Source organism: Falco punctatus (assembly GCF_963210335.1).
Source record: "Falco punctatus genome assembly, chromosome: 14".
In the NCBI taxonomy this organism is placed as follows: Eukaryota; Metazoa; Chordata; class Aves; order Falconiformes; family Falconidae; genus Falco; species Falco punctatus.
In genome coordinates, this window is record NC_137594.1 from 11,765,686 (window position 1) to 11,791,355 (window position 25,670).

The window sequence follows — 25,670 nt, forward strand, 5'->3', positions numbered from 1 at the left end:
CACTACCCGGGTTATGCTTTAATAAATAACCAAAGGGAAGGATTCAGTTGCTGTGGAAAACAGTAGAGGGATTTAGCTTAGCAAACTACCCCGTATGTGTTATGTAGCACTCCTTAAAGCAGTGTCCCTGACTTTGGATCCTCACAGCCATCTGGGGAAATTAAACTGGGGCCCAATTCCCTTGTTACCACAAGTAGCATATAGCAGGGAAGAGCTTTACATTATTCTCCTGAATGCTCCATTTCTCAGGCAACCCGAATCCTTTTGTTGGGCAGCTCCTTTTCCTTTAAATTAGCAAATATGCAAATACTTTTTTAAAATCTGTATTTCCTTTTAGTTTTCTGCTTGATCGTTTCGACAGAAATTTATTATTTTAACAGATACTATTGCCAGATAGTTGTGTTTTCTAAACAGTAAGGATCTCTTTTGATACTGGTTTTAACGTGGCTGTTTTGAGATTTAGTTCCTAATACAGCATCTATCTGTATGTTGACCCCTTGGTACCAATGTGTTTTATGCAGTAGAAGAGTTTGTCTCACAGTTATTTAGATGAGAAGAACTTCAATATCCGTTTGTTTAACACGAGTCAGTACTAATTGCACTGCACGAACATGCATTGGTGACACTGTTTCATTTAGCTCCTGCTGCAAAATTCTGCAAGTTTATCATATGTTACCATGAGGTGTTGTTACTGTGAATTGTTACAGTGAATGGGAAATGAAAGACTGTGGAAATTAAAGTCAAACCTGATGTAAAACTGCTCCATCACAAATGTATATGCCTCACCAATTACACTAGAAGGATGCCAGATTTCAGTAAGTTTTTAGTTAGGGCTGTGAAGTTTGGTTTAAACTACATTGAAGACAGAATGTAAAATAACTGCAATGTGTGAATGAAACTAGTGCAGTTCCTTCCAGTTAGCCCAGCCAGAGTTGCTGGGTGTATCTTTTTTCCAAGTCTTTTGAAAGGTGCTGTCCCCCTGCTCAGAGGCTGTGGGGCCATGGTTCTGGTCAGGCACAGGTGTGCTAAGGTAACTGCTTTGGTCTACAAACATTTCACCATGGTTGTGATTAGTCATTTTCAATGGATCACCCACCTATCTTGGACCCGGTGTCTTGGATTGCCTCTATATAAATCTAATTTAAATATTTAATTTATTATAGATACTCTGTTAAGGCTGTGACATTGAAATTCAGAAAAGCTCTCTGGAGATCATACCCAGAGATTTTGTTAGCTCTTTCGGATTTTCCTGCACTGGGACATGTGTTAACTGTGGCATTTGCCTTTGCAGTTGGATACGAAAACAGGCCTCAGTGTACTTTATCTACCAACACTGAATGTGAGCACAGGCTTTGATGTGTGCGATGAGATCCATCTGTACAGCACAGAAAAGCACAGAACCACTTTACTCACCACTAAAAGCCATGGATGGGACTGCTCTTGTTAATAAATGCTGTTTCCGTTAATATGTGTTTACAGGACAAGTCTATTTCAATTAAACACTTCTCTGGGCAATACATGGCATGTGGATATGTGTGTGGGAAGGTGCAGGTGACACTTGTTTGAAATGGTGCTCATCAGCCTTGATTCCATTGCTCATGAGCCACTGAAGCCATGTTAAATACTGCCCTTTTTTCACAGGACATTTTCTGTGTCTTGTATAGCTGCTCCCAAAAACGTACTGAAACAAGAGCTCAAACTGATTGAATTCTCTAGGTGTGTAATACAGTACTCGGCTGTGTCCTACTTACACTGTTGTCAGAAGAAAGAGTGGTAAGAAATGACAAAGACCTCTTCTCTCAGACAGGGCTCAGATGCTTTCTTACCCGTTCACAACAATGGAACCTGATTTCTGCAATTAGCTGAATTGCAGCTGAGAGTACTTTTACTCTATATGAGCAAGAGTCCTCATCTTTTATTGTTCATTACCGAGCAAGCACACACCGTACAAGTAGTTCCTTCTCATTACAAGCCTTATCCTGAAAAGTGTTGCTGAACACCTGAAACCTTTTGCTTATTAGGTTGTTTAGGACATGCAATGACTTTAAACAGTGAATGGGTGTGTTCGGATGTAGTGTTGTGTAAGACCTAACAATGAGGTTGGAATGGGGATGCAGAAAAGGTGGGAAACAAAACTGCTGGTTGCTTTTAGAAATCTTATCTTTTCAAAGTAAACCGCAGCTTAGTTTGCCTTACAGACTTACAGAAGTCATTCACCTAACTCTTTTTTAAGCGCATAAGCAAAACTAATTACTTCAAACTTAGCATGCATGGAAGCGCTTTGCTAGATTCAGACCTGCAGTCAGACATTATCAACTTTAATTACTAAATGCTATACTTTTTTAATCTAGGTTTAAACACTCATCCCAGTTTTTTCAGCCCAAAGGCTCTGGGACAGTTTATATATTCATACCTTAACTGACCAAGTATCCATAACAAGTTTTTCACAGCCTGGGAATTTCAGCAGACGGAGGGGACAGTCTGGCTGTACTTGTGCTGCAGCACATTCTTCGTTTTCCAGGCAGTGCTATCTTTTTTTGTCATTTAAAGGCAGGCAAGACTATTGGTTATAATTTCTTCTTTGTAAAGAGCCTGTGCATGCATACACCCCATCCAGGTGATACCAACAGTAATTGGCATAGTCCGTGGTTTACACACTGGGTAGAATGAAGCACTTGATTGTCTTACTGAGATTGTAATATTGGGTAGCAATGGAGTCTAGATGTTTTTAAACAAGGCTGTCTCCTCCAACTCCTGTTTTATGAATAAATTATGAGTTAATTAATTATGTGATTTTATCCCCTTTCCTCTTACAAGCAGTCCTGCTGAGGTTTTAACATGTGGTTACACAGTGAATTCTAGGTGTTTTAAACAAAGCCACCCCTTCCAACTCCTTACTTTTTCATTAATAAATTATGAGCCAGCTAATTATGTTTTTCATACCCTCCCTGAAAACTACTGTGCTAAGTCATTTGTTTAAATACTTGGTAATATGCTTCCTGATTCTGAATAGACAGTTTGATACCAAGCCTCAGAATTTTTGTAATCTACTATAGAATTATAGAATGATTATCAAATTATTATTAGGGAGTAGTACAGATCTATGTCTCTTTCCTTGAGAATATGATTTGCTCAGGAAGAGCTTTCATATTATTTGATTTGCATAGTATGAATTAAGATTTTTAATTCCTTTTATACCTGTTTTGTAGTATTTGTTGCATCACATAATGACTACAGACATAAGACATTTATTTTTTCTGCTAAAATACATTAATTTCAAAACTTTAGGCATCATATACCATGTGAGATGGTGAACATGAGTATGTATCTATAAGCAGAGGCTGAAGAAAGAAAAATAAAAACCTGCTGAAATTGGCTGGGAACAAATTGCAAAAGCTGAAGAAGCAATACTTCATTAGCATTTCTGTAAAATATTTACCTAACCTCTACTGTATATAACTATCTCTACAATATATAACACCTGTAGGATCCACCACTTTGGTTTTCCTCCAGTGAAATAAAACCGTTTTGTGAAATACATGAATTGGAAATTATTTATTTTCTGAATCTTGTTTTCTCATCCCTTGTCCTTTAGTACCTTGTAAACGCAATCAATTGAAATATGCACTGTAGTCTCTGGTTTAGTGGTGATGCAAATCTGCTCTGTATGAAGCAGAGAGTAGCTGGTGCAAGTATTTCTTGTTTCACTATTCTGGCAGTTGGTTGTCACTGGGGAGGGCTATCAGCTGGCCCTGACCCCCTGCCGAAGGACAAAAATTCCATCTATATTGCTTTGGCTGGTTTCTCAAGATTGGATGTTTCGACGCCAGGGGCTGTAGGAGCCAGGGATGAAATGACAGGAGGGAAGGGAAGATGGAGGTGAGGTAGTGTCCCCACAGCCCTGCTTGTGGGCAGGGATGCACAGTCTGGATGCTTCGGTGAAGGGGACAAGCAAGGAGCAGGTGTCCTGCGCCAGTGCTGTTGGCGAACGGGAGGGGTTGGCTCTGGCTTGGTGTTTGCCCTTTCTGGAAGGTTTCCTCTTCTCAGTGATGGCAACTGCAGAACAGTAGGGCTGGGCAGAAATTATGTTAGCAAAATCATGAAACAGCTCTCCACCATTCTTTTGTTTCAGTTTTGAAGGTGAATATGAGAATTTACCTTCTATATTCTGAGAAAATTGGAATCTTCTCCTTTTTTTTTTTTTTTGTGCGCAGAGAATGGCATGAGTGTAATGCAGTTAGTTGGGGAGGACAAGCTAGCTAAATGAATCAAGCCATAATTTCAGAAAGGTTGGTGCCTGAAGGTGAAGCCTGGGAGGTTGAGAGTCTGCAAGGCACCTCCAGTGACATTGTTATTTCCCTTGTTTTCTGAGAGAATGTCTAGTAAATTCAAAAGCTGTAACATTAATGCTTGCTGATGGTTTCACCTACTCATATTCTCAGTCTGTATTGAACAGGAAGGCGGAAAATAATAAAATTAATTTATACCTTAATACCTACATGCACTCTGCTAAATTTGCCAAAATGCAGAAGTTCTTTTCTTAAGGAGTAGGAAAATTAGATAGTTGATATGTTGGCAGGGGAGTATATGCAGCTAACACGTTATAGATCTTCCTGAGCCCTTTATTATATCATGAAAAAACAGCAAAGGTTTTGGTTGGGGACCAATGATCTTTTGAGCATATAAAATTTGTCATAAATCCATTTCCAAACTGCTATTCTAATACTTCAGTTCCTAAACAAAGCCTGTGCATTTTCAAAAGCTAGGACAAAGCAATAAAATCTAATACCCACTTAGTTTATTAAACGTGATTCCTATAAATCCAGAATATTGATATTTAATGATGTTTGATCATTATAAATTTCTCTGTCCTAATGGTAAGAATAGAAATGCATACTAAAAAGCTGAAAATGTGGTCTAGTAGCAACAACAACAACAACAAAATTTATCACCAAATACTCAGTGCTTTGTTATGTCTCAGTTCTAGGTGTTCATCAGCTGAAATGCAAGTTACTGTTAAAACTTGTAGGATAACAGGGTAATAAATAGAGAGCAGGTGGGAAAAGACATCCTGCGCCTGATGATTACATGTGTTACAGTAGCAATTCAGAGATTACTTTAATAATAGACAAGGCTGCAGCCTGCTGAGCAGATGTATGTCGATACGTCCTTGACCATGCACAGAACATGCCTAAGCATCTTGCTGCAGTTTTGAGCTTCACGCAAGGACAGCTGGCTGCTAAAAATATCTTGAGATAACAAACTAAAATATTAATATGTTGTGGGGTGCGATGATTCCGTGTACACTGAACAGCACTGCCTTGTAAATGATAAATTTCCAGAAGGAGAAGGGAGAATTAATTCTTATATTGCCACATGGAAATAGCTCAAATACGCACTGAAGCTATTTTCAGTGTCCAGACAATTGCATCCTGTATGGCTTTCTGAATGTGAACTGACAGCCTGCTACAGGGAAGTGCAAAGCAATCATTTTGGGGCTTGAGCCAGGCGTAGCAATGGAATCATGGCTCCTCCATAGCTGCTCAGTGAAAGAAATGCAGAACGAGCATGTCATTCTATATTGAACAGAAGGGTAAGAGTTTAATGACTGTTCAGGGACCTCAGGCAAGACTTCCATCAGCATAGTTAGCCACTGTTGTTTTCAAAGGAGCCATGAAGTAAACACTAAAGCTGTAAGAATTTACTGTGTGTCTCTTGGCCCATGTGAAGGCTGGCAGCATGCCTACATGTGCTGTTTGTTAAATATAGCAGAAAGCCTTTCTTTTATACCACTTGTGAAATCTATGAAAATCAGTGTCCCTAGTTAAATTAATTCTAGGTTTTTAGAAGGTCTCCTAATGATACTAACAGACCTGCTACATTACTGGTAGTTACATCTTCTACCCAAAGTCTTAAGTCAGAGTGACATTGCTGTCATGGGATAAAAAGTGTAAGGGAGTTCTTCCTTTGGCCTTGAGCACATAGGCCAGGAAACAGCTGAGCTTGTCTAGTGCTTCAAATTGCGTATGTGCAAGGATTTAACTGCTGAAACAAAACAAAAAAATAAATCTGTCGATATTATAATCTGTGTTGCATTTGGAATCGCTTGTTGATCAAGAGGTTCGGGTATCAAGGATTGCACTTCTGCAGTGAAAAAGCTTACGGCATCCTTGAGGTTCATGGTACCAGCTTAAACCAGCTCCTGAACTCTGCCAGGTGTGAACTCTGTAGACAGGCACAGGCGTGTTAACTTAGAGCAAGAACAAATAAAACCCACAAAGAGGATTGTTTTCATCCTATTTTCATCTGGGGGTGGGTGGGAGAGAAGTATATATTTAGTTGACAAAACAAGCTATCTTTGAGCTGATTTCCTGTATGATAGCAATGATTCCTCTTCTAAATAATTTACACTTTCTTTAACAGAGTACAAGCAGTACAAACATTTAATATAAACAGCTCTACTAGTTTATCACTCTTCCAGCATGTGTGCAATGCTGTCTGCAAAACAATCTTTTGAGTAGAAGACTTAATTAGCCAAAGCAATCAAGTAGGTAGCTAGCTCCTCAGCTTCCAGCAAGGACTTTAACAGATTTAGAGTGGCTGAAGATCTGATCTTACTATCTGTAATATGTCAGGTAAATTTAAAATTAATTCTTCCAAAGTACATTCAATGGGAATGTCTGTGGCACTAAACAGCAGCCCAAAATATGTTCTTGTGTGAACAGCTGTATGAAACAGGCAACTGACTGGCAGGGTGTGCGGCTGGATGAGGGTGGGGATGAACTTGTGCGAGGAGAGCGGTAGCTGCAGCGCTGTGTGCCTCACCAGCTGGGCAGGAGGAGTCTTGCATTTCTTAATGACAATTTTGTTCAATCCATTGCTTCCTATGATGTGTCCTCCCAGTGAAAAGTAAATAATTCCTGTTAGAGACGAGCATCAGCAGTACAACTTCAGACCTGAGTCGGCACTACTGTGCTGCTGAGGGGTTTCAGACTGTCCTTTTGCCTGTGCATTTAGCAGCCTGTACTTCCAATTCTGAACTTCAGATGAATTCCATCTTCCAGCTGATCTACCCAGCTATATTCAGGTGGTATTCAGTAGCAGCATAAACATTTTGAATTGATCTGCTTCAGATGTTTTATTTGTTATTTGGCCATTTAATAGCAGAACAAACATGATTATTCACTGTCTCTTTCACCAATAGCCTTTTCACAAAGCTTGAAGATAGGAAAGTCCTGAAACGTGTTTCTCTTGGATTGTTTAACAACTCTGGGCTTGATCCTGTAAGCTGTAGGTAGTGAAAAAGCACAGCTAAGCCACTGGTAGGATTAAGGAGCATGCTGTATTTATCTCAAAGAGCGGTAGTAGAAAGTTGACATTGAAGTCTGGTGTACTACTGGAGCCTGAGGATATTGCTGGCTGCCTAAGTCATTGTGAGCCACTGGGCTGTAGCTGGAGGCACAGTATTTCACCGCAGGTGCTACTGGCATTGTTGCAGTTGGCCCCCTGACAAGCTGGGTTCCCACTTGCCCTTGAAGTCCAATCCTTGTGCCTTGACAAACCGAGCTTTTTAGACAGCAACAGGAGAATCTCAAATCCATAAGGACTGGTTCAGTCTGTGCATCCTTCCAGCATCTGTGCTGCCCCTTCCCTGGGGTGCCCACTAATTCTGACGTTCTCGCTTGCCAGCCCACTGCCCTGTGAAGTGCCCGGCACTTTTATCTGTGCTCAAGGCCTGAGCGAGCTGTGCTCCGTGATAGAGCTCAAATTGGCCTCAGGGGAAGGCGGTTTTAATAACAATGATGATGATAATCATCATCACCATCCTAACTGTCGTATTTTAAACATGATTTTTAAAATTGGCTTAAAAGCATGAGGTTTTTTCAAATCCCTTGCTCCTGCATTCAGGTGATTACGTGATAGTTCTCATTTTATTTTTCATTAAATAAGTGTTCTGCCGTCATATTAGCAGAAAAATATTATAGATGACTATAGAAAAAAACTCTCTACTGTGTAAGATTAACAAAATAAATAAAAAGAATTTTAAAATCTTGTAAATTGATACGGTGAGTTCCAATAGCCTTCAAAATGTTGATGCTATAGGTTTTTTTATATCTTCAGCCAGCATTTTTAAATGAAAACACTGAATTAAAAAGAGCTTTGGAAGAGTAGAAGCTGAAATATACAGCAATACCACAAGAGAGAGGGAAGAAACTTTCACAGTGAGGGAGGAAGGGAGAAGTGTAAGTTTTGTTTCTTTGCTTCAGTTTCTCACAATCCTTAGTCTGTTTACACAGAGATGCTTTTCTGTCCTTGTTATATCACTCTCTAGTATATTAAGTATAAAGCAAATATTCACATTGTCTCACTGATTTGCACGGGAGTAGGCACGTGACTAAGGTTTAGCATGTATGACTGTGTTTGCAAAATCAATGCTTCAGGCAAAGTCTTTCAAAAAGACCCCTGCAATCTGGTGTTAGATAAACATAGATGTGCTGTGGATAAAGCATTTTAGAAGGTATGGAAATGGATTTTTAAACCATATGAAATACACCTCATGGATTCCCCGAAGTCAGGCCTTTGTTGGATAGGAAAATGCAGGAGGCTGACAGGCAATAACCTCCCAGGCAGCTCCTGGTGGGCTGATGCTTTAAGGGTGATGTTGGAATCGCTCATCTAGAGTATATGCAGCAGACTTGTCAGCGGTAGGTAGTGAGGAGCTCCCAGCCCCAGGTGCTTTTGGCAAAAGGTTAAGAAAAAAATGTTATGACAGTAACAGAGCATGTGTCAGAAACTACATTGCTCTTCTGTAAATGAAAGTGAGTGCTGCTGAAAATAGATGGTGCTCTCTGGTATCAGTGCAACGTAGTTTTCATGCACATTTAATCTGGCCATCTTTCATTAAAACCTAGTGCTGAACTGGGTTTGCGGAATACATCTGTTCGGGCTGTGAGCTGCTTGGAAATGAGGAAACCTTTGATGGGACAGGAAATCATGTGCAGTGATGGCTGGTTAGAGCGTCTGGGAGAGGCAGCGGACTAAATTATGTGCTAAGGTACAACAGTGTGGTCCCACTGGAGTCACAGTTTTAACGTATTTGCTACAATTTTCCTTTCTGTTATAATTTTTCGTTTGTTTAACTGTATAGATATTACAAACGTAAATGGGCTTGGGAACAAAACCTGAACAATATCGTAGAATAGTTATTATCAATCCAGAAATGCCATCGTGGAATTTGAAAGGACTGAGAATCCCATGTGAGGAGATCCCAGGCTTCATAAATGTAGGGAATGGCTTTTCAATCCTTCACATTTATGTATCCCTTCTACTGACTTTGTTAAATCCAGGAAAGTAGCAAAAATGTCTGTTCCTTAAATAAAACCTGTAAGTAGTGTGTGAAGATTCCAAGCTGTTTATGAGAAAAAATGACATTATGTGAGCCTTATTTTTGGTTACATTAACGCCCCTCTATACTTTCTAGCAATTTACATGGACTTTCCCAGGGTACAAATTACAGTGGAAAAGCATAAACGAAAATCAGACTCCATGACGTTAAGCAAACTACACTTGATAGCTGTGTTAACTGATATGGTTTTGTTATGCTTGAACGCCTCCGTTCTCTTTTCTTTTTATTCTGAAGAACACACTGAAGAGGGCACAGGTAGAGAGCATTTTATGCAACCTAGGTGGGATTTTCTTGCTTGCCTCTCCTCCAAAGGCATTTCTCTTCCTTGAGAAAATAACTACTACTTCACATACATTTTAATTTCATGGATATTCAGAAGCAGCACTTACATTACAAACTGTAATCTAAGGAACGAAAGCTGCTGCTCTGCCCTGTCGCTCATGTGGTTCCAGAAAATCAAGAGAAGTGGCAATAATATTAAAAAATCAATGTTCATTAAAACAAAATAGCTGTACATTGGCTGATGTAACTTCAAGCTTTGGAAACCTGAAAGCTGATAAAACCCAGTGTTTGTAAGTTTAATCTCTTTCTGGAAACTTGATGTCAGGTGTTTGCAATGAAAAAAATAATGTATTTTTAAGTAAATATTCTATTATAATGTACCAAAAGAGAAATAAATGAGGTAACTAGGATTAAAACAACTGGAAGCGTATTTTCAGTGCTAAACTTACGCTTGTAAAAAGTAAAGTTTTTAAAAGCTTTTAAAGCATAAGCTTTATAAAAAGCATGTATATAGCATGATATGTACTGTCTCAGATGCCATTTTCATTTTTTGATGCTTTTTCTATTAGATTAATAAAGCTGTGTAATTTGGGAGGTATAAGAGAACATACAGCTTGATTTCAGAACAGAATAATCCATGTAGTCAATGCAGTGGTTTATCTCTAAAACCTCTGGAAAGTGAGTTGCCAGATAATAAGTAGTAGAGACTGTGGCATTTTAAGATGCTGCTACCCTTTATCCATTTTGTTTTGTTTGATTGTGTCAGGCATTTCCATGTTAAATCAGTAATCTTGGCTCAAAGCACCTTTACTGGTGGTTTAAGTTAAGGCAAGTCTAAACTAACCCCTAGGCACGGCTGGGCTGAGTCCAGACTGCCATCGCCTTAGTTTTGTTGCATGATTCTTTTGCAGCCAGGAACTGGGCTGGTTCAAGCAGCTAACCTTGGTGAAAAAGTTGCATATCTAGGAGGGTGAAGCAGCTGGAGGAACTGGATTGGACTTGTTATAACCCAGGGGAAAAAAGTTATTTTTCATTTGTAACTGTTCTGGAAACAACTGTCTGACTGCATTGAAAATGAGAATTAATTAAATTTTTTTGGCCGGCCAAAATGTGGGAACAGTGATCCCTGGTAGAGAGGCAGAAGCGTGGATCTCATTGGGATTAACTTCCTAAGATGAACTCCAGTCTTGGCCTCAGATCTATTCTTGCAAAATACATTATTTTCACAGAAGTACATTGAAAATATTTGGTCACTAACAAGCAATCTTAGAATTGCAATGTAGGAACAAAGATTTCTAAAACTTTTTCTTATTTTTTAAATTGTAGTTGAGTACATACACATTCCCCCTCCATTTTTTCAAACGCATGGATATGTAAACCTTCCTCTATGGCATTTCTATAGTTAGAGTTCTTCAGAGTTATTAAGTTGTGAATGTCCGTATCTGTAAGCAGCTTTTCTTTTATACCCATGCAGTGTTACCTAAGTCCTTAATACTTGAAACAGCCCTACGCGCATGATTCCACAGTACTGTATGCCATTGGCATACATGGAATTTGCTAAATGAGAATTATTAGTATTAAAATGGCATTTTCCTAGAACGATTGCTGTGTGTAATTTACTTAAATTCAGAGAAATCTGAGGCTAACCATACTAGGCATGCTGTTACCCTTCTGGTGCCTCGTGAAAAAGTCCCATAGGGTTCCATCCAAGACACTCCTGGTAAAGTCATCCAGAAACATGGATCTGTAATCATGAGAAGTAGTTTAATCCAAGTTCATAAATGTCAGATCTTCCAAATTAATGTGCATGCTGTGGGTTCCACACATTCCCATATGCTTCACTTGTGTGTGCCAGTACCAGAAGGGAATCCATCCTGCATGTTCCTATACATAATGGGTGCCCTTTCCTGCGACATGCACACACAGACATGTGGCATAGAGGTACGTAATGATATTTTGCACGTTTAAATCAGCTTCATGCATTTTAAAAAACATGCTCAGAGTAGAGGCAGTATTTTTTAAAAAAAATTATAAGATAGTTCCTGTCCATAAATTGTGATTTTGCCCTTAAAAAGAAAAGACATACTGTAAAATCTTATGTGCAAAGTATTACTGCTGCTTGGCTGTGTCATCCAGCCAGTCTCCAGCACACCTCTCCATGTTAACCAGAGGGGAGTTCTGCTTATGAACTGGCACAGTGAAGCTCATAAATTTAAATATATGACTAAAGGCTCTGAAATTTACAACCAGATGGACTATAGTTGGACTCCTAAATCCATAATCCTTCACCTAAATAAGTGTGTGTTCTGGTTTAAAAAAGCGGTTTTGTTCAGTGGGGATTGTTCAGGAGGGGAAGTACTCCAAAAAGGTGTGTATTTATGTATGAAACTATGGTATTTGTATGTAGAAAAATAATGTTGTATTGAATTTTTTGTTGTGGGTTTTGTTGGAGGTTTCAGTGGGGAAAAAAAAAAAAGTGGCAAAACTTCTGAGGAACAAAATCTAGTATTTGGTTGTTGAAATCCAGTTACCTTAGAAATGAAATGCTTTTGTTTGTCCAAAAAAGTTTTTAACCACTGGTTTAGAGAATAAAATGGTTTATTTAAATGTTCAAGAATAAGTTTACGGAACGAAATTGGTACTTCAGTGTGCCTCAGGATCCTGTATAGCTCAGCAGACAATACTGCTAACTGAAATAGTTACCCTTCACTCTTCTGCTAATAACAGCCACAGTGATTTAAGCCACTGTATTTATACAAAATAATTACAATGTACATCTTCACAGAGAACCGTTGCATAGTTTCAGTATCAATTTGACAAATGTAATCAGTAAGAATGAAGCTTATCACTGAAACAGCAATAGAATTTTTCGGGTGTTGCTAAACAGCATTGTAATTATAGGGTTGGGATATAAATTGCTCTTGTGTGTGAGAGGAGGTAATGGCTCATGAAAATGCATTAACCTTTCACACCAGGGCATGAGACGATGTGTACTTGCCTCACTCCTGTAGGGTACCAACTTCTTTCTGCAAAGATTCACCTCAATTTCCATAGAAGGGGAAAAGATTGTAAAATCAATAAAATCATTATGGTTGTAGCTAATCTATTTTAAAGAAATACTTGTAAGCAATGTGCATTATTAACACAATGAGATAGGTCTGTGCTTACAGGCTTTGCTGCCAGTCAGCTTCCAGACACAAATATAACCACACAAACCCTCTGGTCTGCAAAGTGTCTGACAAGTGTTTACATTTTAACATTCATTAGAAGACTCGGTCAAGCAATTAATGCTTGATTAATTGATTATCCCATGGTGACAGTTCATTTTTTGAAATAGCTGCCAACCTGAGCAGGACAGTCAGACCAATGACAGAGACATTGATGGACAAACACTGGACTTACTGAATAGCTGCTAGAGTGACAGACCAGCACCTACGGAGTTTAATCAATGCCTCAAAGACATGGCAACACTATAAATGCAGTTTATTTCTTTTCTGTGCATTTATGAATTGTTAATGCAGTCAATACATATTAGCTTCATTTGCTGTTTGGTTAAAATGCAATTTGAATTTTCCAATTTAGGAGTTGCCTTAATATCAGGTTCTGTATAGTGAAATTTATGAGTCCTTACAGATTTATAAGGTTTTATTGATGGCTAGAAAGCCAAGTGTAATTTCTTATTTTGTTTATTCCAGCATTACAGAATTAGTAAGAGATGACATTGCAGGGCTTATTGAATAAATTCATTTCCTTGGCAGCATGTGGATTTTGAATTTTCTTGAGTTAAGCCAAAAAAAAAGTGGATGCATCAGCAGAAGCTAGTAAATAGCAACTGCACTGCAAGAGGATTTCAAGCTAGAGCAATGCAAGGGAGAAGCTCTAAACCAGAGCAAATTATCCACAGACAGTAAATGTGCTGGAACAGATCATCCCTTGCCTAATGGTACTGAAGTCCATTGAATTACCCAAGAGACAAGTTTGGCTCAATATTAATTTGTAGCAGATGTTTGACTAACTAATTATTTGAAAAAGCTTGAGTGTATTGCGATATAATAACCTAATATTGCAGCATTCCAGAGCCTGTTTTTGTCTTATCCTTGCAGTAGAAACAATAATGCAAAAGTCATGGTGTAAGTTTTCTTGAACGGTCACTTGGTTTTGTGAGTATAAAGCAACAAGAATCCCAAATCATTAAACGATTGCAGCTTACAAGCGAAGTCAGGAACTGACTGATCTGTGTCGTAGCCCATGGGCAGACATTATTTTGAGCCTTGATGAGACAAATATTCAGAGAACTGCTCTTCTTGCATCACCTGCCTCCATTGCTCTCCCTGCTCAGTATCCTCTTTCCTTGCACATTATATATGTAGGGTGACAGGGCAGGACCATGCTGATGCAGCAGAGATGGTTCTTTGTTCCTTCTGGATCCCTTGTTACTGGGAAGCTGCCCAGGGAAGCTGCTGTAGCTCACATCTTTCTTGACAGCCCTGCCTAAAGACTTGAGCTTGTTCTCCTAAAGTCAGTAAGAGTCGCCACTGAATTCAATTGTAATTTCCACTACCGTTGCTGTTGTCGTGTGAATTCCAAGATTGCTTGGACTGATCCCAGATGGTGATTTCAGAGACCCACTGTAGGGAAGAGTCTTCTCTACACACCTTACTTTTTGCACCACCATGTCACTCATTTCTGTTCTGTTTGCACCCATTGGTTTCTGGTCTGTGTCCTCCCTGAAGTTCTAACCATGCAACCATCATGAGCTGCTCTGGGCATGACCGTGGTGCCACAAACAAATGCAAATGAAGAACAAGGAGGGGCATCATGCTGTATGTCTTCTGAATCATGAGTTTGTTTGGGTGTCACAGAAAGAGATTTTTATGAAGAGAAAGTAAAAAGATTGGGCTGCTTTGCAGAGTAAAAGGAGCTTTGTAAGAAATACAAGTGGTCCTGGGTTAGGGAATAACCTGTCTTTTACTAATGAGAATATTGAAGAAACTACACCTGATAGCAATTTATTCCATAGCAGACTACCTTGAGTTTTCCTCTACATCATATTACACTGTCCATTGCTAAAGACAAGGTATTTCCATGGTTAGATGGGCTGCTGATCTGAGCCACCACGGCAGTTCCTATTCTCCTCTTAAGAGAGGCTGCTGTCATTTCAGTGACAATTAGCAGGCAAGTCCTATTACAGGAATAAGATCACCTAATCCTCAACTCTGGTACATGCTATTCACTATGATAGCTGTTTAATTAAAAGGCTTCTGCAGGCTAGAATATTTTGTGCAAAAAAATCCAGAAAATACAGAAATTGTGTTGTAAGATCTCACTTAAAAGTGACAGGTTAGACACCTCCTACTTCAAAATTATTACTCCAACCCTTTTAATTGGTATAACTACTTTTCTGTGCTTCTCAGAGTGACTTTTTACAACTTGTGGTAATGTAGGAAAGGTGGCAAGGTCTGAAGTGTCACTAGCAATTTTCCTCTCTGCTGCATTTTTAACTTGTTTACAAAGGTGGAAAGCAAGAAAAAGACACTTGGAGAGAGCCCACCAGATACATTATCCACTCGGTGGTTTGATCCTTTTAAACTTGTTCATTAGGTGTAGCAAAGAGAGAGAAACATTGCAGGAGCAATTGCGAGAGACCCTGGTTGCACTCTGAAGTGCATTCAGCCATTAAACAGTCCGCCACCGTGCTCCAAGCTCGGTGCACGCTGAAGAGTGTGGAAGTCACTTGGCAATGAAGAAGTCCTGGTTTTATTTAACGCTAGGTACTGTTTTTTGTCTTATTTTTTGGTTTTTCTAATTGTCTATTTTTCTAATAGGAAAAGGCCTAACTTCAAGAAATATGAAATCTAACCAAAGTAAGATAAGGGCAACCTGTACTTTGAGCTTAGTTGGAGCACAGAACAATTTCCATGAAGGATGATGATCTATATTAGAAGAATCCCTTCCACTCTTGCATCAGCTGTCTTTGGCCACATGTAGTTTGTAAAATAAATCTTGTTCTTGGCTCCCCTGTATATTTAATTAGCTGCTCTTTATATGGCTTTCTACTCTTCAGTGTTTGAAGTTTTCAAAGTATTTAGCACTAACACAAATCTGCTACCTGTAGAGTTACCGGTTGAAGTTTAATGGTGGGAGATTGAGATCACTTTTGTTGTTGTTGCTTTGGAAAATGCCACCTAACAGTCTACATATAAACCCTGACCATGCAAGCAGAATTTGGCTTTAAAGGCTGCACCATAATGTTGAGTTAGTGTAATGTTACTAAGAATTCTCAATATCAATGCATTTTAAAAATTGTTCATTATAATTTCTATTGCACAGAGCTAGAATAACTGCTGCGAACCTCCCATGATATACATGCTATTTCTGGTCTTTTATTGTACTTAATATTTCACTGGATTAACTTAATTATGAGTTAGGGGTTCAGATTCCTAAAGGTGTGCTCTCTTGGACTGATGCTCTTTCCAGTTACCACAATTAAATCTCAGTTACAACAATGAAACAAAACAATTAACAATCCTTAAAAAATGAGTGTTATCCTTTTTCACAAAAATCTATTTTTTTTGTAGCAGCCTACATTACTTATTTCTCTTATTCATCCCGAAGGCCCAGGATACACTTTCTCAGCAGCTCTTTCAATTACAAGTATCAGTATTATTATTCTTTGTCATGCTTTGTATTTTGTTATCCCAAGACTCTAAATCTGTTCCTTTTCTCTTCTGTGTTATCTTTAACATCTTCATAGCAAAAGCGCTGCGAAAGCTATTGGAGAAAGATCAGTCTGTCTGACAACATCATTCTTTGCAGCATGGTGGATTTTGAATAGAGGCTACCAGCTCTGTTATATGGAGTAGCATTCTCTTTAACAAAGGAGGATAAGCATCAGAAGCATCTGGGGAAAACCTCTGATTCAAAGTGCTGCACTGTGAATACAAATTGTAACGTCTACTAAGAAAAAAGCATAGTCTCATCTTTAGTAAGCTGAGTTCAAGTCTATTGAAGTACAGGTGCTGAAGAAACTGATAAATACTTGGGGCAAAATCCAAAGCAAGTCAATGGAAAAGTTCCTAGTGACTTCAATGGTCTTTGAATCAGGTTTTCTAAAGCTATTTTCAAAGCATTAAGTACGTGAGTCTTCACCTGCGTTAGAAGCTAACATAACCATTGAGCAAATTAGCTATTTATGTGTGTGAGTGGATAAAGCAATCCTAGAAAGATCCGTGAGCCCAATGTGCCAAAAGGTTGAAAGCAGAGGTGTCATTGGAACCCGCTGAGACTGACCACTGATGCTTTTGGGTGTTGAAGTGGGAAGGCTCTAACTTGCCTGTAGGATGGCTATATACTGCCCCTGTCCAGTCACGCTCACTTCCAGAAGGGCTTGCACACGGTGCCTGGGCAAAGGGACAGTGGCTGAGCCGAACTGCAGCTTAAAGGATGAGGTTGCCATCAGCTGTAGCAGAGGCTTTGTGCCTTACTTCTGCATCCTTCTTGGGGGAAGCTGAATTTTAAACCAAAGATGATTCTAAAGCTTTGGATATTTCCCCAGATATATACTTCCCTTTCTGTTGTTTCAGATAAATAAATAAATGTTAATTAGAAGAAGATATCTGAAAGATGTATGTTTGCAAGGAGGGTTAAATGTGGTAGCCATGAACAGCTGGGCTATATCTAATGTGCTGCTTCTCTGTGTCTGGCCCCTGTAGAATTGTACACAGCACTACCCACTCCTGGTGTGAGGGATAAGCAGGATGGGTAACCACAGTGGGGGAAGAGAAGAGCTACATGAAGAGTCATCCTTAAAAGTTCCCCAAATAAAGACGAAACAAATGTGTGGTTTCCAAAGACATGCTGCTGGATGTTTTTTCCCCTTCTAGCTGAGTGAGGCTGCAAAAAGGGCCATAAAGTGCAGGTGCGTTGGCTACTGACCCTGCTTCTGCGCTGGCCCAGTGAGCTAAGGCAACTTTTCAGCTGTGTGGTTATTTCTGTCTGGTGTGTAGCACTCCTGATATTACACACCCAGGAAGGACTGTGTTTTACTTCAATCTCCTTTTGGAGAGATTATTTCGGATTCGTAGTTCAAACCAAATGCATAGCTTTAGGTGCATTACTGATAATTATGCCCTTAAAACAGTAGTTTCAACCTTTTGTTAAGTCTGTGAGCCTCTAAAATTATTCTGTGGGCATATGAACCTCCTTATATTGAGGTCTGCTAAGTGTAAGCTTCCTTTTTTTACTTATACCTTTTTTTGGACCTTTTAGTTGGCTTAAAAGCAATCCATGGATTTCCAGGGGTTCGCAGACCTCACTGACTTATTGACAGCTACTGCACTGAAGTGATTGTGGAGAGGCAGAAATAGGGATGCCAGAGCTGTGCTCACAGATCAGCTCCACAGTGTTTCCAAGTGTCCAGCATCCGGGCTGTTTTTGCAGAAGTAGAGTTGACAAATGTGTCTGTGAGGGAGATGTACAAGACTGTTTATGCATTGCCTCTAGAATAAAATTTTTCTGGGGAGAAATCCCTGCGTTGCACCTTCAGACTGTAGGTATACAATATTACTAGCTAGAAGCTGTTGAATTTTAAGTGTAAGGTTTGATTCCTGTGGTTTGTACCCACTGTATGGTAACGTTTTGTTATGGGAAACAGTATCTACCAAACCTCTATGTAACATATATGGTGTATCATTTTATTTGCCACGTCCGGCAGAAAAGTGGCTAGAAAAGCAGCTGTCATGATTTTTAATTTTACTGCCTTCAAATAAGCTTTCCAAATGCTAATTTTCTTGTAATGCATTCTTCAGTGATTTTAAATAGGCCAACATAAACAGCATGTAATTTGCAGGTTTGCTTTCTTTTTTGAAGCACCTGAGCTAGACTCTTCATAGTAAAATTGGTATTTAATTTACCACCCATATTATTTTAATCACAGTAACAACTTTCAGTTTGCATACTGTGTAATATTGCTTTCACATTTTTCAAAACCAGTTTATATCTGGTGAACTTCTGAAAAATTTTGCTTTAGTTTCTGAGGGTTATGTAATTGTCTTGTTAACATGGATCATTTGATTTTATAGCAGATTAAACTGCAGTCTTGATGGTTCATTTTTGCAATATGCTGGGTTGTCAGAAAGGTACAGAGAATTTGAATGGCTATATATCTTATCAAATGCAAGTTTCATTAGCATGTCATGTTAATACTCTCTTCAGTTCAAGAAATTTGTGTGGCACTTAAAAAACTATCAGCTTCTCTATAAAGCTTTGGATAAACATTTTGGAGTTGTTTGTTGGAGTTCATTAGTTTTCCTATATGCAGGTATGCAGTGATTTGCTTTTGGCTTTTGAAAATAGACACCAATGGGAAGGTGGTTCCTCAAGGAGGGTGCTGCGGTGGTTGGGAGGTTATCCTACAACACAGTTTGTTGTTGGGCTTGGGTGTTTTTTTGGTATACATGTTTTATGAAAAAAAGACATTCTTTGGCAGTAATTATTTTGTAATTAGGACTAGAATGCTTGAGGGATTATATCTTTAACTTGATAAAATCCTCTGACTAAAACTAAGTCACATTTTTTACATCTCACACTTCATATCAGGTAGATCCCCAAAAGACACATTCATTTCTTTTGAACGAAAGCAGAGCTGAGAGCTCAACACAGCAGGAGAGCAAGTTCTATTTAATGCCCAGTCTAGAGGAGGGCGATGGTTTACTTTATAAATATTATGTTGCCTTTGAAATGCTGCTTAAGCAGACAATGTCAACATTTTGAATTGGTAGCTAAACTAAAAAAAAAAAAAAATAGGGAAAAGAATAAACTGAGATTTTTTTTTTTTTTTCTGCTGCGATGTTGCTTACCTTTCAGTGTGGGTCATTTTGTTTAATCCAGAAATTTTCATTCTGGTTTGGGATGTGTTTTAACCTTTACTCTTTTTTTCTTTTTCTTTTTTTTTCCCAAGAAATTAAATTTTGTAAAATTTACATTTCAGATATATTCATTTAGAAAGATAATTTTTGGTTGAAATCACACTTTCCAAGTTACCGATTTGAAGAATAGAGAGCATTCGCTGGATGTCTGGTGGAAACCGTGGGAAAGCTTCCCCTGGACTATGAAGAGCATTATCAGATGGCACTGGCCCAGGGTATTGACTGAATATAAGTAGTAGTACCTGTAGATAAGCTTGAATGGTATTTGTTTTAAACTCTGATTTATCTGGGTCGGCCAGTGACACAAGCTATTTGGCGTTTGCAGACACCAATCATGATACAGCCTCGCTGGGTAACATGCTAATGGCAAAATGTTTCATTAGCTTTTGTGCATTCATTAAAAAAAAAAAAAAAACCAACAACAAACTGCAGGGTATTAAGTCCAGGAAATGCAAAGAGTAAAACTAGAGAAGCGCTTTTTCCCCGTAGTAGGAATAACCTACAAGATAGATTTGATTTGAAGAAACATCTTGTGTTACCTTCGCCTCCTCTGAGAATCCTTCTGCTATCGGCTGGTCTCATCAAGTTATGTTTGACACTGACGCCACGGTGGCCCACTGTGAGGGTGGAGACACTGCCAGTCTGCTTTTATTGCTACTTTTACACTGAGGGATAAAACCCCTATCATCTTTAGGACCTGATCTTGCCCAGAGAAGTGTGCAATTATTAGACCTGTTGCAGAGAAAAGGAACCAGCTAAATCAATTGGCTTTCTTCAGTGAACTTATTAAGTAGCACCTAGACCTGCTGGTAAAGGAGAGGGGACATTTCAGCTCCATAAATTAAAATAGCATGGAGAGATAACAAAGCTTGAAAATGTAGTCTGGAACTGTTTCCATACATTTTGCACGCATTGTCTGTCTGACCTGGTCACTCTCTCTCAGTGGCTCGGAGCCACAGTGTGTGCTGCCCGGGGCAAAACGTCCTGGCAATGGGAACACTGTGCCGAATACCACTTTTTCTTTTCCTTGTGACAGGAACATTATCAGAGAAATGTCTCGTGGATTGTCCCGTTCTGAGTCTAAAAAACCTGCGTGGCCACCCACACCTGGGTTCCTGTTTCCCCATTTTACAGTGCCCTGCAGCTGAGCCCTAGCTGTGGAGGAGATGGACACAGCAACCCAAACGCAGCTATGCGTTCAGGAAATCTTTGATTCCTGCCCAAGAACATTTCAGCTTGCTAGATAAAAGAAACAAGGGACAGATTCATGCAACTAAGCTAAGAAAAAGCAGTAGTTACACGCAGCAGACCTAATGAGTGCTGTGTTTCAGGAGCAAAGTCAAAGCCAGGAAACAGAGCTGCCTTTTCCCAAGGTAAGCCTCTAACTCTGGGCACCTTCTCCGCTGAGGCAGGAGATGGTAAATATTTTGCCACTGTCAAGACCAGTGTTGCTGTGCTTGCTTCTGATTCCTGTAAATGACTACAAGAAGGTAGTTTGTCTTGCTAATTAGAGCTGCTCTTGTAGCAAATAGGCTTCTTTTTGAATATTAACAATTTGCCCTTCACTTGAATGTTTTTACAGCATCAGTGGTTGGTTGCTAAAAGGACAGTAACTCAGAAACGTGTAATTGATGAATATTAAAATATACGGAATTCTTGAAATGCTGTCTCAGCAGCATTTCTGAAACATCTTTCATTATAATCAAATGACTTTCTGTTTGTGGTGGCATGGAGGGCTCTGATCAAAGTGGCTAAATGCTGTAAAAACGCCGATAAATACACGCACCCTTCTGAACTCAATAGGAGCCAGTGTTTGACTCACTCCCTAATTTGAGTAATTTGAAATCTAATTATCATTAAATGGCAACAAAACCATATAAAGATCGAGGGACAGAAAGATGCCTTTGCTACTCAGGGTAGGGACAGGGCTGGAAGCAGCACGCTTGGATGAGGGAGGTGAAGAAGGATGGCAGTGTGCTGTGTCCCTGAGAGGCAGTCTGCAGGCGGCTCAGTCCTGCTCCCCAGGCTGTGGTATGCAAGACCTTTAAAAGTGGGAGATTTTTTTCCCCCTTCTCAACAATATAAGTAAATAACCAAACAGAACAGCGAGGCTGATGCTGCAGAAGTTTCTCCCCAAAGCCCCGAAGCAGAGGGGGCAGGAGGTGCCAAGATGACAGCTGTGTACGGTGGGAGTACTGTTGCTATCTGCTCAAAATCATTCAGGGCAAAAAGGAAAATTTTTGCACTTGGAAGGGGCTGTGGTGATGGCACATGCAAGACTAATGTGAAGGGTAAATCAAGTACAATTCAGCCTTTGAAGTTGAAGGGGAAAAAAAAGAGTAAAATGTACTCATCTGTGCTGCAGGTTTCCAATTTCTAATCTGTGATTTCATGGAGGAAAGAAAATGTGTCATTGGATTTCTTTTAGGAACTGTGTCCTTGGCTTATTAACAAGCTTTATGTCTTTATGTGTTGTCCAATTTCGGGGGGTGGGGAAGAGCTGCATTTGTGTGTAGGTGGTATTATTTTAGGATATGTCTTAGTTAATTATTATCTACTGAAACATCACCTAGGAGATACTCTTTCTCTGTCATGCAGCTTGGTACTTCATGCAGTAAAAGGTAACTCTTCCGTAGTTCATTAAATTATGTTGTGGTGAACTTGTCTCCACTGAGTCTCAATTAAGAAGTGAAGCCAGTGCCTTTAGAGGAAAAGGCAGAGAACAATCAGAATATATTGAATATATAATTTGATCTCTGGTAACAAGCAAGAGGAAAAATATGGTGTGCAAAAGTGTAGACTTTAAGAACATGTTCCGTCTCAAAGATTTGTATATGGAAGTATAATATAATTACATCATTATTTATTAGGAGTATTTAGTGCTTTTGAAAATGTAAGGTGTTCTAAGTTCTTTAACTATTGTAAATTTACTGTAGTAAATACTGATCTTCCTTACTGCTTCCCTTTTATGGATGTCTTCATTTTAACACCCCTGGGAACTTCAGTCATACTGATTCTGAGCCCATTGTCTATTAACATGTTTTATAAAAGTGCAGTAAATTTTCTGTTACATTCTAATTTAATTAAAAATTTTAGTTTGAATATTTTTTTTTAAAAAATCCTTTTTAAAAATGTTTAAAGTATCTAGCACAAGTAGTCTCTGGATGTTTTTCTACAAAAGCCCTGCAAAGCTCTTCAAATGTGAAGAACAGAAAAGGACGTTATCTCAACTTTTATTTCTTAGACCTCCTTTTCTACCATTCTTCTTTGTGTGCTGCACACATATATATATATTTTTTTAAATTTCTGTTTCTCTCCCATTGACATGCTTTTCTTTCCTGTTATAATGGTTTAAGGTTTGTTCGTTTTGATTTTCTCCAGCAAAGTATAAATCATCCCAAGAAGCGTTCTGCAGGTAGCGGTGAAATATGCTACTGGAACAGGCAGTGACATGGCTGGTTTAACATGCAGCACTGAACACATCATCAATATATAGGTGTTAAACAATACCTGACTTTGTACATTCTTGAGTAACTTAATTCCCTTCAATAGCATGAGAATGAGCACCTCATAAATGCAGAATAATTGGAATTTTAATTAGGTAGTGACTTAAGGATGCCTCAGGTTTACAAGGTAATAACATCTCTTGAGCTAAATGAATGGAGGGGCAGGTTTCAATTTAACAGCTTATAAAAAAACAGTTGATTGGTTTCCAGTATTAATTTTGGCTGTTCACAGTGTTTGTGAACTTGGTGGCTGAGGTGCTGATGTTTGTTTTGGGCAAATGAATGGTATCCCAGCCTTGCTTAAGTTCTCTCTAAAGTCTTCAGGATGAGTTTTAAAGAATTATAGTGAACTACATTAAAGTCTCAATGACTTCAGAATTGCTTTGCTGTGGCATAAAATTCATGGTATCTACCTGCAGGTTTATACATTTACTTTTGTGACTATTTGAATACATGTCTTCTCATTTGTTTACAGTGGAGTAGTGAGAGGAATTTGTTTTCTTGTACGAGATAAGCATCATCATGTTTTTCCTAGCAGCTGCATGCACAATTAGAAGGACCCAATTAAAGCTGCATTCAGTTCACACAGAGAGGCAGTGATTGCTGTCTGTAATTTCTCCTGTGGTCTGACTTATGGGCATTAAGCTGTGCAGAAGTTTATTAACAAATAAACTCAAGTCAAACAAGTGAAAAAAAATAATGCAACAGCTTGAGAAAAAGAGTCTCCCCTCCCACCCCTCTCAGGTAGCCACTGGGCAAATGACCAGTTTCCTCTGTTTAGGCTTGTGCTTTCTCTCCTCCTGGCCACAAGAGTAAGTATTTGTGTGTCTCCTCTGCTTCTGTGTCAGCCACTCTGCAGCAGATGCAGGCCAGCTGAAGACTCCTGTGAATTCAAGCCTAAAACAGTTCTAAAGCCAAATATACCTTTGTTTGTTGCAAGCATTAGCTGCGCTATCAGTACAGAAAGCTCAGCACTGCCAATCACTGTGCCAAATGGAAGGAGAAAGGTAAATGAATTAGAACAGGGAAGGAACAGGGCATTGGAGCACAGGCACCTTCTTGAAGGATGAGGAGTTTCATTCACAGCCAGCCCTTTTTCCCCTCCTGAGGCTGTTGAGTTCCAACTGCTTTGTAACGGGATTTGATGTCCCCTGATTTCCTCCCAGCCCGTGTGACTGTCCCTGTGTACGCCCATACGTACTCAGTGGCACAGCATGTTTCGCTTTCACCGTTCAGGGATAGCCGAAGACTGTTAAACACTGGTCTCTTGGCTAATGCACTACAAAGAGCATCAGACATCCAATCCCTGCAAAGAGTTTTATGAGAAAATGCGTGGTTTCCAACTAAAAAGCAGGAACAGAAGCCTCTGAAAAAGAGGGAAAGAACAATTGCACTGATGTGCAGAAGTGGCAACAAAGGAAGGGCCTGGCTGGAGCATTTCCTCCCTTAATCACCACATAGGTCTCCTAAAGTGGCTGAAACCAAGAAGGGACAAAGATGGGACTTAATTTTACAAGATGCAGAATATTCTGACCCTCAGGCAGCAGAGCACGTCAGGCATGGGAGCAGAGCTAACAGCTGAGCCACTTAGTTGGTATTGAAGTGCATTTCTGCACTGATGCAATGAGCTAGCATCTTGCAGGATAAGGCAAATAAGAATAAGATTAAAATCAGTTAATCACCCGCATATGTCAAGTGGTGACACATCCCAAACCAGTCACTTACTTTCAAAAATATATAGATTATTCATTTGAAGGAAATGATAAAGATGTCCACAAGAAGTTGCTGTTGTGTAGGGCCTATACGAGATCAGTTATTTGGCTTTTTATGCTCTCTTGACTGGTTGCTAAAGCAGTAAACTGGCAGTTTCGATGCTGATACACAAAGCAAGCCGTAATAGAGAAGAAAGCCACTTTTAATTTCAAGCTCCAATAGAATCATGAAAGGAAAATTAATGTTTACTAAATGAAAAAGGATAATATTGCTGGAGAGAGGAAGTTTTGGTTAAGCTTTTAGGGGAAGGTTAATAACTTTGAGAAATGGAAACATGTATTATAAAACATGTTTAAAATGACATAAACTTTAGAAAATGCAGAAAGTATTTTAAACTTGCCTAAGCTCCTAAACGTGGTATCAAGTTTTAAAAATCAAGCAAACTGGATGATAGCTGACATATGGAAGAAGGCTTTCTAGTACTGAGACTTTTCTGTGAAAATTTCAGTATAGCCTTATAATTAGAATAAATGTTTTGAGGTGAAATGAAAGCATGCTGATCAACTTTTGCACATTTCTGTAATGCCTCTGCAAATTTCCAGGGGAATCTGAGAAGCATCCAGGTTTGTTCCCTAGGAATATACTTTCATAAAGCTGCCACTCTGAGAGTCTTCTGACATATCACAGTGCGATTCAGTTTTGCCTCTGATATGTTGCCAAGCACCATAAACAAATGCAGCTCTGAGATGGCAGGTCACTTCTTATTTTCCCAGACACAACAAAGAAGTGTCAACCTCTGACAGTTTTTAAAAGTAGGCATTAAAAGAAATATCAAAC

The 25,670-nt window shown here is 39.2% G+C and overlaps 2 protein-coding genes and 1 long non-coding RNA gene across 3 annotated transcripts in view; 1 reads left to right on the plus strand and 2 right to left on the minus strand.

Moving 5' to 3' along the window:
* The window catches only part of KCTD15 (potassium channel tetramerization domain containing 15), a 221,981-nt gene that overhangs the window by 189,240 nt on the left and 7,071 nt on the right, over positions 1 to 25,670 (minus strand). The gene's annotated exons all lie outside the window — the stretch shown is intronic.
* LOC308053602 overlaps positions 1 to 25,670 on the plus strand; it is a 184,088-nt gene that overhangs the window by 126,015 nt on the left and 32,403 nt on the right. The gene's annotated exons all lie outside the window — the stretch shown is intronic.
* CHST8 (carbohydrate sulfotransferase 8) overlaps positions 1 to 25,670 on the minus strand; it is a gene marked incomplete at its 5' end in the record, with an annotated part of 144,621 nt that overhangs the window by 111,868 nt on the left and 7,083 nt on the right. The gene's annotated exons all lie outside the window — the stretch shown is intronic.